This window comes from Idiotropiscis lumnitzeri, chromosome 16 (assembly GCF_059441095.1).
Source record: "Idiotropiscis lumnitzeri isolate Australia: NSW breed Sydney's pygmy pipehorse chromosome 16, RoL_Ilum_1.0, whole genome shotgun sequence".
In the NCBI taxonomy this organism is placed as follows: domain Eukaryota; kingdom Metazoa; phylum Chordata; class Actinopteri; order Syngnathiformes; family Syngnathidae; genus Idiotropiscis; species Idiotropiscis lumnitzeri.
Genome location: NC_142406.1, coordinates 11,172,658 through 11,191,375, shown reverse-complemented (window position 1 = coordinate 11,191,375; position 18,718 = coordinate 11,172,658). Strand labels below are relative to the sequence as shown.

The 18,718-nt window shown below is 40.3% G+C and overlaps 1 long non-coding RNA gene across 2 annotated transcripts in view; it reads right to left on the bottom strand.

The window, feature by feature from the left end:
- Positions 1-18,718, bottom strand: part of LOC148321427 (uncharacterized) — a 73,121-nt gene that overhangs the window by 29,497 nt on the left and 24,906 nt on the right. For both annotated transcript variants that reach the window (XR_015846928.1, XR_015846929.1), the window contains one exon: positions 8,789-8,858. This is a non-coding gene — a long non-coding RNA (uncharacterized LOC148321427). Of the gene's footprint in view, positions 1-8,788; positions 8,859-18,718 lie in introns of those variants that run through there.

Here is an 18,718-nt window from a genome sequence, read left to right as displayed (position 1 = left end):
CGTAATAGGCTGAGCTGTTTGTTTTCGCTGCCTGCTCCGCTTCAACTGATAATAACAGTGAGCTCATCACTGAGCGTCGTCCAAAAATGTTTTACCCATAAAGCTCCCTGAGGAACTTCAGTCACTGCTGAAGATAAACAGACAGAGAGGAGATAAGACGAGCGCAATGGAAACTAAAATAAAACGGGATAATAATTAGAAACATGGACGTTTGGTATTTCGGATGATGATCCTGTGCGGATACAGTAAACACCCACTATTCGCAAGGGACCAAGCCCTGCCACTAACAGGCAAAAAAAAAAAAGGTTTTTGATGCCACTGCCCCAAAATGTTTAGAATTGCCCAAGCGTTACATAAAGCAAAGACTCTTGCTAACTTCCACGAACAACCCAAGCTAAAATTCTCTTCGACTAAAGTTCCTTGTCACAATTTTTGATTTTTCATTATATTTTTTATTTCATTTTGGGTTTTTTTATATTGAATTAGTTTTAATAAGTTTTTAGCGTGTGTTTGTTATTTATTTATTTTTTTTTTTTAAATGCTTCATTTTAGTTTTAGTTTTTTTTAATTAGTTTTAGAGTTAGCTTTTATGTAGTTTTTTTTTAATGTATGGCTATGTTGCATGCAATATAAGGAAATAAAATTGTGTAATAAAGTAAAATAAAGTTCTGTATAGATGTACAGCAACACCAAAATCAATACATCTAAAATAAACCCTGGAAACTAAAGTTTTAATTTACAACGATGAAAACTAAGTACATTTTCATTAAAATTATTCTTAGTCTTAGTGTGACAAAATGTAAAATTTGAGTCCATGAAGGAATTTTCAAATGCATTTTAGTTTTTATTTTGCTTCGTTAACAAAAACATTTTTTTGTTAACTTATTTCGTCCGATTCTGTTAACTCTAATAACCTTGGTCACTAATTACTATGTTCCTAATATCCCGGACTTTGGCTTCATCTATGATGCAGAGAGAGCACAAAAAAAGCGGAGCGTAGGTTCTATAAAAACAAAAACAAACAAAAAAGTGACTCGAAGACTCGCGTAACACAAATAGGTGACAGTTCACTGTATACCTAACACTCGCAAAGTTTTTGGGCGTCATTTCAGAACATCTTTTTTTTTTTTTTTTTTTTTTTTTGTTCAAAAGGGAATCCAAGATCTGCCCGTGTGGCAGTCAATTACAACCAGATTGCCCCAACTTGACTGGGGCCTCCGTGCCACATCAATCCTGCCCTTCATCTATCTCCGTCCCCAGCCTCCGCCCCTCCGCTTGGCACAATAGCGGGAACAATGTGCCAGCGTGCTGCCACATCAAACGCGGGTGACAGGGAGACTTGAGCGGGACAGACAAAGACGCGGAATTACAGCGCGGCCCCAAATCTGATTGCGCATCAAAGCCAAAATTGTGGGGGGAAAAAAACATCCTCTTTAAAGTGATTATATATCCATGAGAAGAGAAAAGCCACAATGTCTCCCGCTCCGACGTGTTCCTCTGTCGTCTTGTCTCGCTGGTGCCAACTGTCTACACGCCACCGCCCGCCTCCTTTTTTTTTTTTTTTTACACGCCGCTATCAAAGACGCAGCAGTGGGAAGCCAATCCAGAGGACCGATGGGCGAAGGGTTATAATCCGCCCTGAGGGAGTCGAATTCGGCAACCCGGCTCGTCTCGGCGTGTGCGACAGCAGCGTCACATTTTCCTCAATTAGAACTTAACAATATGATTCCTTTCCCGGAAAAGGCTCTAATTGTCTTTTCGTCTGGTCCGCAAAGTTGATCTATTTATTTCTAACGACATGTTGGGGTGTGACTTGAAGGCAACTAACCAGAGGTGGGAGTGAGAAACATATTTGCGAGTCATAATAAGTACAATGAGTCTCACTTCAAATGAGCCCAAACTGTGGCAAAAATCAAGCCAAGTCGAATTCCTCACTAAATTTTGCGCAATTTCAAGAGTCAAATCATACTTCATGATGTCCAATCCTCCTCCATCAAGACATACTTTAATCACGTTTTGAGATTTTCCACTTAACTCATTTAATCCCAGATATTTTTACGAGAGGAAACTAATACGTATAAATACGTCTTCGGGAGGCGGGGACTACATTTCTTCATGTCTTATGGATTGAATGAGTTGATAACATGCACAGTCACATTTTCTAATGGTTTGAAAACCAGTATCGGTATTTGTCTATTACATTTATGTTTCCCAGTCAAACGCAAAAGTGACATCAACTGACCCGTCGCTGGTCCCGCGTTCTTGTCTGTGTTGGTTTTCCAGTGACGAATGAGGTCTGTGATTTACAAACCTTGCATGTCTCCATTCTAAAATTATTTCTATGAATTGAATTATCTGTAAAAAGAATAACGCGCCACTCCCAAAACGGTCTGGATGTCCAGTCCTGACATCCCCGCCCGCACAAGCATCATTCTGTCCTCTCTAATGATACAAGAAATCACTTTAAAAAAAAAGTGTTGTTTGCAGCTGCGCTTTTGCAATCAAAATTGGCCCCATTACGCAAATGAATCCATTCTGCTTGAATGCAACACATCTGCGATGATGTGAGATTGTCATGCATACTAAGGCCCAGATTGCAGAGTCATATTCGTGGTTATGAATCATCCCGCACTTTAAAGAAAGATGATAGCGTAGCTCATACAAAAAAAAAAAAAAACTGTAAGCATGCAATGCGGGTACATGAATTAAACGGCTAAAAAGCTTCATGTTGGCTGCGCTTCATGGCAGAGGCTCACAAAAGTCGGCTGGTGCGTTCCACACACATGTTGCTGCCTTGTAAACCGTGGCCATCCATCATCTTCCTTCATGTGACGACGTATGAAGTCCATTTATCAATGCTCCCCGCCCGAGGAGCTCTGTACTCTCTCGTCTTCCCGACTCCTTCCTGTCATTCCCCTTCAGCCCACTTCTGGTCTCGCAAAGTTTTGAAGTTCCAGTTAAACTGTCATGCGAGCGCAAACAATAATACGGAGATGCCTTGACTTTGGAGTTTCTCAAATGATTATTGCCCCATTGAAATAAATTTCATTGTGCCATTGTGAGACAATGCAAGTAAACTGCAATATTATTTGTTTTTTTGCAGAGGAGAAAGAATATATGCCTGTGACTGTTTAAAGGTTCAGCATCAGCGAAAAAAATTATGCTAGTTCTGTTAGCCTCTTTGTAACATTTTCGATTATGTTTTAGCATTAAGCAAACAGACTTTTGTCAAAGACGAGGGTAAAGCAAGTTGTTTTCCGAGCGATATTTCATTGCATAGGTATTGCTAGCGTGTCAAACAAAAAGAAAAAAAGCCAAAGCACAGTAAACGCAAAACACACTTGTGGAGTCGGTCCTTTGTTAAGACTTTGGAGGCAAATCATTCCCAGAAAATGGTAATTCTAACAAAGGAAGCGACACACATTTTCACAAACTTTGCAGACGCGCACACACATTTTCTTCCTTGAATTTTCTTTTCTAATACTCTGAAATGTCACAGTGTATTCTCGAGTTGAGAGACACCGACGATGATGAATAGGACTCGGGAGAGGAGAGAATTACCTCTGTGCACGTGGGGAGGAAAATGGAGAAGAAGAAGGAGGCCTGGGAAGCGCGACAGTGACTCGAGGAAGGAACGAGCGATAGCGACGAATGAGACAAGAGAGGAGAAACAAAGAAATATGAGGTAGATGGTAAAATTTGTCCACCCCCAACAAAAAAAAAAAAAATGGGTTTTTCTTCAGAGGTGAGATCACGTCAAGCTGCGAGAAGGGAGCGGCTGTAATCGCATTTTCTACGGCGTGCGCACGTTTCATGAATCCCGTGATGGTTTGGGGCTCCGGGCAACAAATTGAAGGTAAAAAAAGAAAAAGGAAAAAAAAAAAAAAAGAGCAACCAAGATGAGGGATAAAAAATTTAAGATATTATTTGAGGGCTGTCCCCCTGCGGAAAACGGGAAAAAAATCATTTGTGGCAAGACGAAAACACGAGGAGTGGGACGCCTGAGAGGACGAGTGCATATCGGTAGCAAAAAAATGATAAAGAAGATGAAGTGGGGTGAAAGGTCAAAGGCTTTGCGGTAACGGGTTATACTTAGGACGGTGCGTTTATGTTTACGGGTTCGAGGCCTTTTCACACTGCACTTAATAGAGCATCATTGTGTGTACTGCACAACGACGCAGCTCCAAATTTGGGCGTCAACGAGCCGTGATGACAACTCAGTTGCAAGTAGGAGAAATTGCGGCAGAGTTATTACAGATTGATGACAGCAAGCGATTTTGGCGGAGTTGTGCACTGAAAACAATATGGGGACAATGGAAAACGAGATTCGGGCACCAGGCTATTTCCTATTTGGTCACTTAGCAACCATGGTTGAAGGTTAGTGCTGAGGGCACCAGCGGTCAGCGTAGCAATTCTGGGCTTCAGGCAAATTTGTATTTTGCTGCTCAGAACAATCGAACAACAAATATTTTATTGATCAGAGCCTGAGAGAGCTTTTTTTTTTGAAAATCACCTGCGCCTCCGTCAAAAGTCTCATCTCAGTCTTGTGATGGAGGAAAAAAGCAAGCCCACAAGCTCGCCAAAAGGAGTTTAAAAAAAACAAAGAAACAAAAAAAAAAAACATGTTTGGAGTCTTTGAAAAGGGGTGCAGGGTAAATAACGAGAAGGGGAGCGTACAAATAGGATTTGGCACAAGAGTTTTTTGAAAAAGACGAACTAAGACAACCATATTCAGGCTGAAGCTGAGTCGTATGTTCAATCAAACGTACGTTTTCACGTGGAACCGATTCGCGGCGAAACTAAGGTCGGGGACCTCGGCGTTATGGGATTACCATTTTCTTTTTTGCAACCTAGGAAGAACTTCATCATTCTCTGAAGGTTCGAATTCCAGCTCTGACTTTCTGCTGTGTCCTTGAGCACGACACCAAACTCTAAACTACCTCCAGGTTGGCATTTTAAATGAGAAAATATTCTCAATTGCCTCACCTAATGAAACTAAAAATACATCAATTAATTTGGGATTCTTTTTCATGGTCTACCAGTCAATCACAGATTTTTGGACGTCTTTATGCAAATAAAATAAAAGTGCACTTGACTGTCTGTAACCTTCTTGCCTACATTTGAAGTAAAAAAAAACTCCTCGCTTTCTACCTCTTGCTAACTGCAGCTTTTTTCGGACGCTCTGACCTTTAGTCCCGCGCGTCCATTCGTGTGCGGCATCACACTTTGCAGAACCGCTGGCTCGTGATGGCGACTGCTGAGTCAAGGCGCGCCGTGCATCATTGACTGCCACTGCCATTCTTTATAGCGCCGTCATGACGCGGCATTTTCTCTTTTCTCCCGCGTCCCTCCCAACCACTACTCTTCCTCCCGAAAGGCACTGACAGCCTCGCATGAGAGTTGTCATAAAATTGCAGGGTGACCATAACGAGGATTTATGTCGAGCACAGATGGTCACATGATACTTTTAATGCATTGGCTCCACCGCGTCATACGGTATTTGCGAGAAACATATTGCTTCTTATGTCACGGTCACAATCCAGACAACACATATTCCCCTTAGCGTTTATTTGCTTTTAAAAGTGAAGACTCAAGTTTAAATACCGTATTTTTCCCACTATAAGGCACACTTAAAATCCTTTCCTTCAAAATGTCACCCATTCCAACGATGACAATCGGAAAATCTATCTGCAACTCACTACGTCAAATTAGAGGCCGTGAGAAGAGGATTTCGAGAACTGTAATTATTTCGGGTACATGTCCTCATGTGATGACACGATGACTAAAATAAAATAAAAATAAATAAAAAACACGTCACCAACACCACTGCTAATTAAACTCACAAAATGATGATGAAGTGAGCAGGCGGGGTGCGTTGGCAAGATGCTCACTCGATGGGTGACAGTTTATTTAGTCTAATAATAGTCACCCCAAAAAAAAAAAGACGTTTTGATAACTTCAACTCCGTTTTCGTCAAAATTGCTCCTCATCATTTCAGATGTCCTGCATAAACAGTGATTAATGGTCTCTCTCGAAGGGAACATTTTTTCCCATTACAGCCGTGTCTGGCACCAGAGCGCTGCCACAAGTTTTGACTTCTTTCAACCGCACAATGTCAAAAAAGCCCAATGACTTTGGCTGCCAAATGGGAGTTTTTGGGTGGATGTAGACGCCGTCCAATCCGACCGGAGCCGATTTTGGACCGAGACCAAGATTCAGTAATTGAGCTAAAATGTCAAACAAATCACGAGTCCACCTCGCAACCTCAACAATACTCAATTTGATGTTACGAGGCAACTGCAGCTCATTCGAAAATGGCTTTTGCGAGAAATTTTTAATTAAAGTCACTTTGAAGGATGAAGAATGGTTGCTGTAAATTGTGAAAAGAACACCTTTTGGTAATGAGTATAGCGCAATTTATAAATCAAAAATAATCAGGAAAAAAGGAAACGGAAGACGAGGCACCAATAAAAGTAGTTGGTGGGAGAAAAAAAAAAAAGAAAAAGCCAATTGTCTATCCAATTAGCTGCAGAAAGCCAATATTCCAGCCTTTGTGCCTCCCTCCAGAGGGTTAAGAGGTTCACACCAATGCATGATTGGATAATAGAGAGATGAGGAGAGAGAGAGACGAGAGATGAGACGTAAGAAGCAAAAGGATGAAAGGCTCCGAGGTAAGAATTACTGAATAATATCTAATTGGATTAGATAAGACTGTTCCCTTCTATATTATTTTTCAATTCCTATTCCATTCCCGGGGACCCTCCAATGTCAGTCGTCCTCATGTTAAACACGAGCATTTTGAAACGAGTTCGCCGTCAGGAAAGAATCGATTTTAGCGTGAACCGCTGTTATTAACGCAAAGAAATGTTAAGACATTTGAGTCTTGACTGTCGAAAGGCAGGCATAATGCGAAGTTTAAAAAGTCTTTGTGGAATAAAAAAAAAAAAAGAAATCTCAATACTCTTGGAGGGGAGCAAAGTTCTAATTTGGAAAGAACGCAATTTATCATCCGTCAAACCAAACCATTGATTAAAATGACATTTGGGAAATATTTAACTTTCACCTTGTTTTTTAAAAAAAAAAAAAATCTTATTAAACGAATATTGCATTAACTTCATGATGACTTCATAAAAACATTTTTTTTTTTCCTCCCGTCAATCCCAACGCACCACGACGGAACATTAGCGGAAGCGTATTCCTAATTAGCCAGAGAGCTTTTATGTGCCGCTAATGGACTGCGCGCGGAAGTTTGTGTAAGTGCAACGCAGAGCGGAATCCTAATGTTTGATGGCGACGATGATGAGTGAAGAGGAGTGAACGAGCAGGAGTCCGACGGAGGGTGCTCGGGGGGGTTAGCGTAGCTGTGCTAATTACAAAGCAGCGCTTGTTGATCCGAAATAACAGCAGCGCAATGATTACTTCTCGCTAATTGCAGTGCTTGTCTGAATGAACGGATGACGTTTCATTTCCTTTTCATGCTTCGCATAGTCATGCAGTTGACATATCAGTCAAAGCCGTTCTAATTTACAAAGCGATACGTTCTTGAGTATCTCCATAGGAAGATCGTTCTTTCTCGGCATTCTTGATATTGAGCCAACATGAACTGATCTAAACCAAATCCTAAATAATTTGGGACTCATGAACATCGGCGGCAATGAAGTAAGGTTCAATATACAATATATATCACACAACCTAAAAACACTTCCCAACATACGTGATATCACACATTGTTACATCACAATTCGCAATTTGCGACCGACAGGAAAAAGGTTTCCAACCCCCTCGACTGGACGCGTCCATGCCAAGCTATGAATCCCTTTTCTCTTTCATGTGAAAGTGTCGAACCGATGTGTGCAAGTCACTTTAAATGCAAATGCAGGCCTCCTTATTCAGCCACTTTTCAAACCAAAAGCACTCAAGACAAAATTGATTAGGCGGCTCTTACATGTAAGTGCTTGTTAGCATGCAGGGCGTTAGGTGGCAACTTAGCACGGTCGGACCTTCCGTCGCTAGCGCTGGTTACCATCAGCAACTTGCAGACGTCCACCGCGGAGGATTATGATTTGTGTCATTATGCATGAGCACGACCAACCTTCATTTTCACTTTGGCTCGGAAAACTTGTATAACATCGACGTGGTCACTTGAGAAACTAATTGTTTCTTTGCAGTTTGCTAGCAAGTTGCTAATTAATTAGCTAGTGCTTGTTTTCAGGCGCTACAGATGCATCAAATCAAGGACCAATAGACTGAGAAACAGTTTCTTTCCGAGAGCCATCTCCATACTGAACTCTCACACACACACGAGACCACCCTAACCTCGCAAAACAGCATTGTGATGTGTTTCTATATGCCCTATTCAGTACTGAATTCCATTGCACTGTATTCTTTATTTATCTAATTTATATATTTGTCTGTATTATTGTTGTATTGCACTGGAGAGGGGAGCCCTCTAATCTCGTTGCACACTTGAGTACAATGACAATAAAGGGATTTCTATTTCTATTTCTATTTCTATTATTTTTTTTTGCAATTGGCTAACCTGTTAGCTATTTTTTTTGATCCGTGTAACACAGTTCATTAGCGAATTCTTCCATTCGGGTTTTGGGTTAGCAGCTACTTCGTTACACGACCGCAATATTAGGGAGTGATTCGATTCTAAGCCGGCTAGCTCGTTAATTACAATTACAAATCAAATGTAACATGCGAGAGTGTGGATTAATGCTAGCCTTGTTAGCTTAACGGTGAGTTTTCTGGCCCACTTTTATAGAAATACAAGTAGTTCGCTTACCTGGAGGTAGTTAAAGGGTGCGTTCATCGCTTCATTCAGAGGTGGTGTTTAACTGAAAAGATTTTGGGTCCTGTGAGAAAAAAAAAATAAAAATAATCAGTAAGTAGCGTCTTTAAAAAAAAAAAATTGTGTTGAGAGTTTATAACTTCAGAGTAGGACAAATAGCATTAATAACATGGATGTGTGATGCTGTGTGAAGCAAAGTAATGCCACATGATGTGTTTCACCGCAAAGAAGACAAAGTAAGTAAAGCGGAACATCTTGTTTCGGGAATGAAAAAGAAGAGAAGGGCCATTAGTTAGAATTGTGTCTCCAAGGTTGCCTTTTTTAATTTTTTTAAATGTATGTTGAATGGGTCTGTCAGTTTGCTACTGACATGAAATGCAAAGAATGATTTAAGCAGAAGCACAATTAAACCTCTAAATCACTTCATCTGAAAGCACAATTTGAAAAACAAATGTGAAATAAACACGGATGTTCACACTAGAATTGTTTTAGGTAGATGGATGTAATAAAAGTAAAAAACAGACTTATTTTTTAACTCATGGCTAGAAAATAGAAACAAAATATTGCATTTTCTAACAACATATTTAAATGGAATTGATCAAAGTATTCATCAGAAATTTAAATATACATACATTGCAAAATGTTCTTTGGCGAACCGCACACCGACTCATAACCTCACTCTCAAACACACGGTGACTTGCAAAACACAAATTCATCAAGGTTGTCACGGCCGCAATATTAAATGAGAGTGCGCTTTGTGTTGTGCAATAAGAAGCAAAAAGCACTCCTGAGACAATTTATGGAGCGTGGCAAGCAATGATATCCGCTCCATAAAGTCACGGCCAAAATAAAAGAGACGTTTCAAACACTTAACTAATCAATAGTGAACGGAACCCTTTTCACTTTGTCTTCTTCATATTTGCGTGCTTTCAAACACCAGCAGGAGGGCAGTCGGTTGCTGCCGTCAGCTCATTTATTTAGTAGCTTGTTTTTGGGAATTAATTTTAAATATATGGATTTTTTTTTTTTTTTTTTTTAGTGGAGAGCCAGATAATTAAACAATTTGAGGAATTAATTTTCACTTTTAGCGCAGGTTTAATCCACTCATTTTCGGAACAAGTGGGCCAATCACTCACCGAACCAGCACTTTCTGCCACCTACAGGACTGGAGTGGAACTGAATTGTTATATTATTATTTTTATTTTTTTTCCCTCTCTAATTAAACAATCGAACCCCATGTTTGGCGGTGGTCTCGACTCTACCGAGGGCCTTCCGAGCAATGTACAAAGTCAATCCGCAACGTATATTCCAAAAGAATTGTCAAACAGCCTGGCCAGGGTAACGCAGTGAGCGAGAGATTGGTTTTACACACACACACCCGATCATGTTGCAATCATGTTTGACATAATAACATATACGTGTGTGTGTGTGTGTGGGGGGGGACATGTCACACATCGCGGCTAACAGTTGGCAACGACAGATGCCGAATGATGCCGAGACAACACCTGAAAATTGTCCGCTAGCTTGTTACCGTATCTAAATTGTTCATTCATTTGTTCACAGTTTTTCTTCTTCAGTTATGTGGCTTGTTTTTTTCGCCATTAGTTAATTTTGCCATGTTTGCTTTTTGTGCTTTTGTTTTTGACTGACCGCAGTTCATTTGTTTGTCTTTAGCTACTTAGTTTGATTTGTCGGCTTATTCACAGCTCGCTTGTACGAGTTCCCCCGCGCAGTATTTAAGACGACGTTAGATTATGCGTACGTGCCGGCTCCGCATTGTTGTGTGTGTTCATGTTTATTTTCCGGGGAGCCACAATGTCGAAGTTACGCACATTCGGCCTCTCTTTCAAACTCCACTTTCACATGACATTAATTGTATTACACCAGCAACCGAGTTGACTATTATTAGATAAATGCACAGAGATAAAGGCCTCTCCTCTAATAAATGCCTCCCCTCATCTGCAGCCGAGTAAATAAACACCCTCGACCGCAAATGGTGGGAATACGGTAGTTTTTTCCCATTAGGAAGACGACACTTAAAGGCATATTAAATCAGGAATATAGCGGCAATACTACGAGGCCGGAGCGAGAGTAATGCGAACAAAAGGCCGTCTGTACCGATGGTGACGTTAAAGACGCGCGCGGGCGCGCACACGCAGTTACCGCTCGCTCGTTAGTTGAGGTAATGTTTATACAGCATTATGCCATGGCACACAAACATTCAAATGCTTCTTGTTCAACACGGGGCACTTGGACAGGATGGGGGAGGAGGGGGGGGGGGACATGTAAAGTTATATTTGAGTCACATGTAATAGCTGCAATTATATATTGGCGATATGGAAGGCCTGACTGTGTGTGTGTGTGTGTGTGTGTGTGTGTGTGTGTGTGTGTCTACACTGAAACAAAGGGCCACTTGTGTCAGGGGCCCGCTCACAGCAGCTCTTACCGTAATGATATTCCAACGCTTGTACTCAGTGTGTGTGTGTGTGTGTGTGATGTTGAGTCTAGAAGGGAAATGACTAGCGCACCATGCCAGATCCTTCCTACCCCCCCCACCCCCATCACTACTCACAAACCATTCACAAAGACACACCCTACACACACACACATTTACTGTACGGTATATATTCACATATGGCCAATTAGTTGGATGTTTACAATCTCCAGATCTTGATTTGCCAATCAGAAGGTGGCTGTGTGTGGTTGGATTATTTTTGGGAGTGTGTAAGTGTGTTCTTATTTTTATAGCGTCGGTCGCCACAAGAGCAAGAGTGTGTTGTGGAGTTTCTTTGCGTGTCACATAACTTGACATCTATCCTCGATTATCGGCGCAAACATTAAGCAACGATGATTTCCTTTCATAAGGCCGTGTGTGTGTGTGCGGGTGTGAATGCAGTTTTTTCCACTATATCGCATCTATTCGTACCCTCGCTGAGGTCATTGAGTTTGCAGTAAAATGTCAATTTTAGCGCCAGCCTCGTCGTACAAATTCCATACAACAAAAAAGTTCTTAACAGACTTTGTGTCTGTGATCATTAAGTGTGTGTGCGTGTGCATGTGCGAGTGTGTGTGTGTATTGTGTGATCCAGATGGATTTTCCACCAGGCTCTCCTTGATGGGCGGATCGGAGCAAAGAGACATGCCAGCTGTCTTTTGCTAGGCGCACACACAAATGTGTATACACACACAGTGACATCTAAAAATGATTTTATATTTATTAGGGTATTAAATCTATTACTTTGCCTCTATCCTTTTCCGAAAACTATATGGGCACTTATTTGAATGTCATTAGAAGTGTGGTTCGGTGGGTTGGTTGGGTCGAGGGATGGATGGGCGGATACATTAAAACTTTATTCATCGCAAAGGAAAATTAACAAATATTAAAAATTGTAGAATTTTTTGGGGGTTTTAACCCAAATTTTAATTAAATTTTTTATTACAAATTTTAAATTATATTTATGACATGTAATTGACAATTAAGACAACCATTGACTTTTATTAAAAAAAAAAATTAAAAAAAATTAATCCAATGTGATAACGGGATTATATTTCAGATTTTTTTTAAGACATTTATGATGATAAAAAGTTAGTTTTTTTTTACTCCAGAGCTCCCTCTATAGTTAAAAAACAAAATTAAAAATGTATTTTTTTTTTTTTTTTTAGTGTTTTTACTAAATATTTATTAAATAGGGTTTGTCGAGAAATCACTCTGATGAATTTGTATGAAATAAATACGTATCTAAAAAAAAAAAAAAAAAAGCATTTTCCCTTCTATGTTTTTATTTACGGACCACTTGCGTCATAACGGTGTCGCAGGATTTTTATTTTTGTGCTGAGACAGCACAGCAAAAAAAAAAGTGGCAGGAAAATCTCTCCTCCACCGTGGAAAAAAAACAAAAATCAATTTTCATTAACATACCGGCTTGATGATGTGGCTTTAGGATAACGTGGCAACATAAAGAAGCCGAGGCGGCGATAGAAAAAGGATTTAGAAGCGCACTTGAGATGACAAGAGTATGAAACGAGGCGGATTTAAAGAGAAGGGGAACACAATAAAAACAACAGAGAAGGCAAAAAAAAGGAGTGTCGGAAGACAGCGAGAGCTGGGTGGTCGATGCGTTTTGACTCTTTTAAAGCTCTACTCTGCCAGGAAAAAAAAAAAAAAAGAAAAAAAAAAAACTATTTCCCTCCGCGCCGTATACATATTGTCAATACGCTGTCTCCAATTTAAATGGCTTCAATTTTCTCTCTCAACACACAAACACAAGCGATGTAAATCAGAGCATTGCAACAGGGCCTCCGGCAAAGAACAAACACAAGCAACTGGAATGAAACCCCTTCAACTATAAACAAACAACTGCTCTTTTTGTTTTTTCGCTTTTTCTTTTTTTTTTTTTAAACGACAATATTCTTTTTTTTTTTCAATTAATTATTCGGAGCACAAGTTTCCAAATGAACAAAGACGACTGTGTGTGTTCTCTACCAAAGAGTGCGTGTGTTTGATTAAATATTTGAATGTAGAAAGTTGACAGAAACTTTTTTTTTTTTTTTTTTTTGCAAGGATATTGCCATTAAAATAAACGTGACTGTGATGTCGTGAAGGAGTGAAATGATGAAACAATTCCCTTTAATTAGTAACAGAAAAAAAATCTAAATATAGGTAAATAAAAATAGTTCCTTTGATAATGAGTCAATGAAAATGTGATGAGCATAAAATTTACGGAAAAATGTTTTCAAATCAAACAGTTCAAAATGATTACATGCAAATGTATTCAACTTAAAAGTGAAATACAACTGAACTGTATTTTGACAGTCACTGATTGACAGTACAATCTGTCCATCTATCATCTGCCCACCTTCTTCTAGCTTTCCATTGATCACTTGTAAGTTTGTAAGCAGAAAAATAATGCTTTTTCATATTTTTGCTCATCAACAATAAAATGGATGAAGCAGCTCACTTTTTAATTTTCCTTTAGAGCTAATTAAATTGACATTTGGTGCCATTTGGTTCAATCTCGGCATTGTGATTTGAGCGTGATATAAGGGTTGGTGCATGCGGTGAGACGAAAAAAGGGGGGTGGGGAGAAAGCGAGAGGTGGCGAGGAAGTGCGTGATGAAGAGAGCGGCGAGGAGGGACATAAGAAAGAAGAGAGGAGAGAGAGAGTGGGGGGAGAAAAAAAATTGAGAAAGGCACAGAGGTGTGCAACACTCCATCACAGCAAACAAGTTAAGGCCTTAAGGACCCCGCGCTCGCGAGATGGATGTCTTTGTGTTGTGTACAACCGAGCACGGGGGAGCGCGGACAAGTGTGCGCGCGTGTCGGTGTGCATCTGCTGCCCCCGGTGCTGAGATTTGGAACTAATCAAATTAAAACGAAGCACAGTTGGCCAAGTGCAAAACGGAATAAATGAAATAGTGCCGGTTTATGTTACTTGGAAGAAGCGTCTTACTTATGTGGGTTAGAGAGATGCACCAACTAAACCAGGTGTGGGCAAACTACGGCCCGGGGGCCACATGTGGCCCGTTAAATGTCTTAATCAGGCCCGTCGAAAATGAAAATAAATAAATAAACCTTGTTAATGTTTTATTGTCTAAATACTGTGGCGAGTCAAAGAAAGATATTTTGTTCATTTTCATTTCAAATTAAATGTATTTTTTTTCTTCTCCGATGAGGTGAGGTTACCAAAACACTCCATTCATCCGCTTCTGGTCCGGGCCCCTCTGTCAAATTTTAGATCCCATCGTGGCCCGCCAATCAAAAAGTTTGCCCACCCCAGAACTAAACTCTTGGAGTCGTCGTTTCTGAAGAGCAGAGAGAAAATACGCTGGTGAGTTGTTGCGCGCACTGATTGTATGCGTTGCTGCTCCATTTCCATTAAAACAACAGTTGTTCGGAGATTTATAATTATCGCAAAAGCAATGCTAATTTCCATTCACATGATCTGTTAGCATTAAGCTAGAAGCCCTTTGTTAGCCTAAATTATTTGTGTGTGGCTGGACATTTTAGTGTTTAAACATAAAATGTTAATTACCCTTTGTTTTATGTGTCAATTGTACAGTTAACTTCATCTGGGAATGACAAACGTTTAACATTTTTATTCTGGTAATCATATCATAAACATCACTTCAAATTCAAAAATCAGTCATGTTGTAAGCATCTGCTTCATTTTTTTACTTTTTCGCTATTTTTTTTTCCAAATAGAAAAAAAAAAAAGTCGGGTGCGCCGACTAGTGGCCTGGCATGCACATTACAATATTTTCATATTTTTATTTTTTATTTTTTTTTGTAAATGAAATAAATAATTGACTGTAATTGTCCACAAATATGATCAAATGATGTGAAACTTTTTTTCTTGCAACCTACAAGCCGTGGGCCACGATTGTCAAAGTGGAGTTTATCATTACAGTCAGCGTGGGGGGTCGCTCAGCCCAAGTGACACGGATTTTCCGGTCAATCGTCACATCCATGTGCGGTTGTGAGCCATTTTTTGCAACATGTCCTCCAAAATTCTTGTGGCAACAGACTTGATACGATCAGGCAAAGCAATTCATCATTGTTTCGCAGGCACACGCAAGCCGGGGGGGCCTCGAAACACAGCCACCCTTGCCCCCTCCATCATACTTCCCGATCTGTGAACATATTCATGTTGTTGATTTGTTCCCTTTCCAAGAATATTTGAGCATCTCGCCGCTCTTCTTCACATCTTTCATGTTTATTTTTTTTTTTCTTTCGCATCCCCGCCACGCAAATCCGACTATATCTGTGGGCCCTTTGTAATTATTTCTCCTTCTAAATTCATAAAACATGTTCAGCTCAAGCCCCATGACACATTCCCCCCCCCCACCACACACACACACACACAGACTCATATTCATATACATATAGAGTATGTAATTTGTGTCCTGTTTGTAATTATCAATCCATTTGGGGATTTGAAGAGTTTCTGTATGGAGCTTAAAAAGGCTTGTTGTTCTCTTCCGACAAAACCACATCTGAAAGAACACACACACACACGCACACACACCACAAGAATCTCATAGGAGTGGAAGCCACAGTGTTTGAAGATAAGGTTTTTTTCCCTCCTCATCCTCATGTGTGTGTGTGTGTGTGTGTCTCTAGTGAATAATGTAGTTTATGAACAAACTTTATGAAACATATTTTGCCAAGCAGAGCGCGCACACACACTCGCGCGTACAAACAGACGCGTTAAAATGACGCCGGGATATGTCTGTCTTGTTGTCGGGCCAAATATAATAGCGGGAGGCGACCGCGACGTCCCGCAGGATATTAACTTGATTTTTCTGAGGGGGGAATTAATAACCAGTGGTGGGATTACGTCTCAAATCTTAACCTTCAAGTTTCAAGAAAGTTACTGTGGCATTTTACAAAGTGAACTAATCCACTTTTTTTCAGACTAATTTAATTTGCTATTCCACTCGCAGGTTACAATATTGTTATGTTAGCATATCCACTGCTAGCATGTTAGCAACTCCGAATAGAAATAGTCCAAAGAAAGAAGACAAGATATAAATTGCACAACGATTACACAAACAATTCTCATTCGATTGTATTTTTCAGTCCTCATTCGACATTTCCTGTATTTCACCTAATTCCACGGCAAAAAAGACATCCCCGAAGTCCGGGTCATTAATTCTGATATAGATGCTAAATTGGAAGCGCAGTATAAATCCAGCCTGAGTCCCCAGCATTAAGTGCACAGTCTGGAGTCGGAATTAAGGTTTTATTTAATGAGGTCGGTAGCAGACGGAGTGACATTTACTCACACCGAGTCGCCGCCTAATTGCCTCGACGGTGGCCGCGGAGGTCCACGTCAAAGCATCTTGGGAACGGCGCCGGTCGTTTTACGTCGGGACAGCCGAGGAGCGGCATACTTAGGCCCACCACGCACACTTTAAGACTTTATTCCATTAAAACTATATTGATGGAGCGCATTTCACAACAGCTGGAGTTGTAACAAAGCGCTTTCCGTATGGTGTAATAAATTCATTAATAAATAAAATAAATTGAAATTAGATGGAAATTAGAACCCACACTAAAGAACAGCTGTTCTCAAACCTTTTTACACCAAGTACCTTAAAAAAAAAATTCAATATTAAAATACACACGCAAACACACCCCCTCTTGCACACACGTTCTCGTTCCAGCCCTCTCACACACACGCTGAGAGGCGCAGCAGGGCCCAGTGGGGTTTGGGGGGGGGGATTAACAATATGCAAACAAGTAGCCCAATGTGAGTTGTTGACACCTAAATAAAAAAAAGAAAAGAACAATTATCTGCTCTGACTCCACACACCCACGTGCACAGCAGGGCCCGTGAAGTGGGACAATGATTAAATTGGGTGCCACAGGCAGAAATTGGCAGCCAACAGAGCTTGGTGATATACAGACAAACTCAACACATTGACTCATTACATTTTGGACTAAAAGTTGGACGGCGTCACGCCACTCAATCATTCAAATGTTCCCGGGCGGCGTTCTTATTCACAGGGAGGCTTTTGGGTTTTTTTTTTTTTGGTGTGTTTTCGCTTGCTCGGTAAAAACGACCGATAAGACATTTGTATTTACAAGTACAAATGTAAGCGTGTGTGCCAAGCAGCCAATTAGATGGCTCTGACCTAATCTGACAGGAGCCGCTATTTTATTTATTTTAAAGTCACAATTGTTCTTTTTCACACCATTTAAATCGGCAAAATCAGATGGTTAGCATATACTTATATTTCTTCTCATTTTTAATTTTTTGGGGGGTTTTTTTGGGAATGGTGGGATGGAAACAAAACAAAGATAATTATTGTGTAAAAATTAAAAAAAAATATCTACTGTATGTATTTCCTTGTAAAAGTAAATTAAAAAAAATAATAAATGAAATGACAAATATCCATCCATCCAATTCAGAAAATTTAAACTTACAAACTGAATCAAATTGTTTCATCCACGTCTCAACAAGCGTATCGAATCGACTTTTGCAGAGATGCTAAATGCTAACTTAGCCGCCAACAGTACACCTTCAGTCAACAGTAACAGGTGACAAAAAAAGAGAAAGAGTGAAAGCAACCAGAAAAAAAAAAAAAAAAAAACAGCAACCGACAATTCAGCACGGTCATCCACATGGCGACGGGCGAACATCCCCGGGGGGATTACTATGATTTGCTGGGGCGTGTCAGTAAAAAGTCATTGTCGTCGTTGTTGAGTCCCTTCGATGGGATGTAAACAAGTTGGGGGACAAATAAAGTCACCGTTCAGATCGAGCAGCCACTAAATTGAGGTCACGTATGAAGTGCACACGCATTCAGTGCAGTAGTCTAGAATCTGAACGGAGGCTGCTTGGCTCAGCATATTTGGCAATATAGATGGCGGGGGAAGCATTTCTTGGCATTTTGCGTGTGTGTGTGTGTGTGTGTGTGTGTGCGTATTTCATTTTCCTCCTTCTTGATAAACAGCCCGCGTGTTCGCCCTGTCGCCTTGTCGCATGCCGCAGAAAGAGCTCCGGAATTTCCTATTATGACGAGACAATTCAACAATTGCGGCATAAATACAATAGAAGATGCGGTTAAAGAAAAAGAAAAAATCAATACGCCAAGGTGAGTGTTGCCTTTTTGTGAATGCGAGTGGCAAAAAAAAAAAATGCTTTCGAATGGAATGAAAATGCAAAGCCCGTCAAGATTTTTAGGGTGCGGATGTCCAACTTGAATGACTCACTAAAAGCAAGATGAAGCTGAAGCACCACGACTTAGCAGGGATGCGGTAACCGTGGTAACCAGTGATGAGCTTCAGTGGAAAGGATGCAATCAAGTGTCATGAAAGGCATCGAAATTTTCTTTTTCTTTTTAATGGAGCATAAATGGGCGTTAACAACTGTAAAGAATTTAAATATGACACAGTAATCCTCCGAGCTCCGCTGCTAC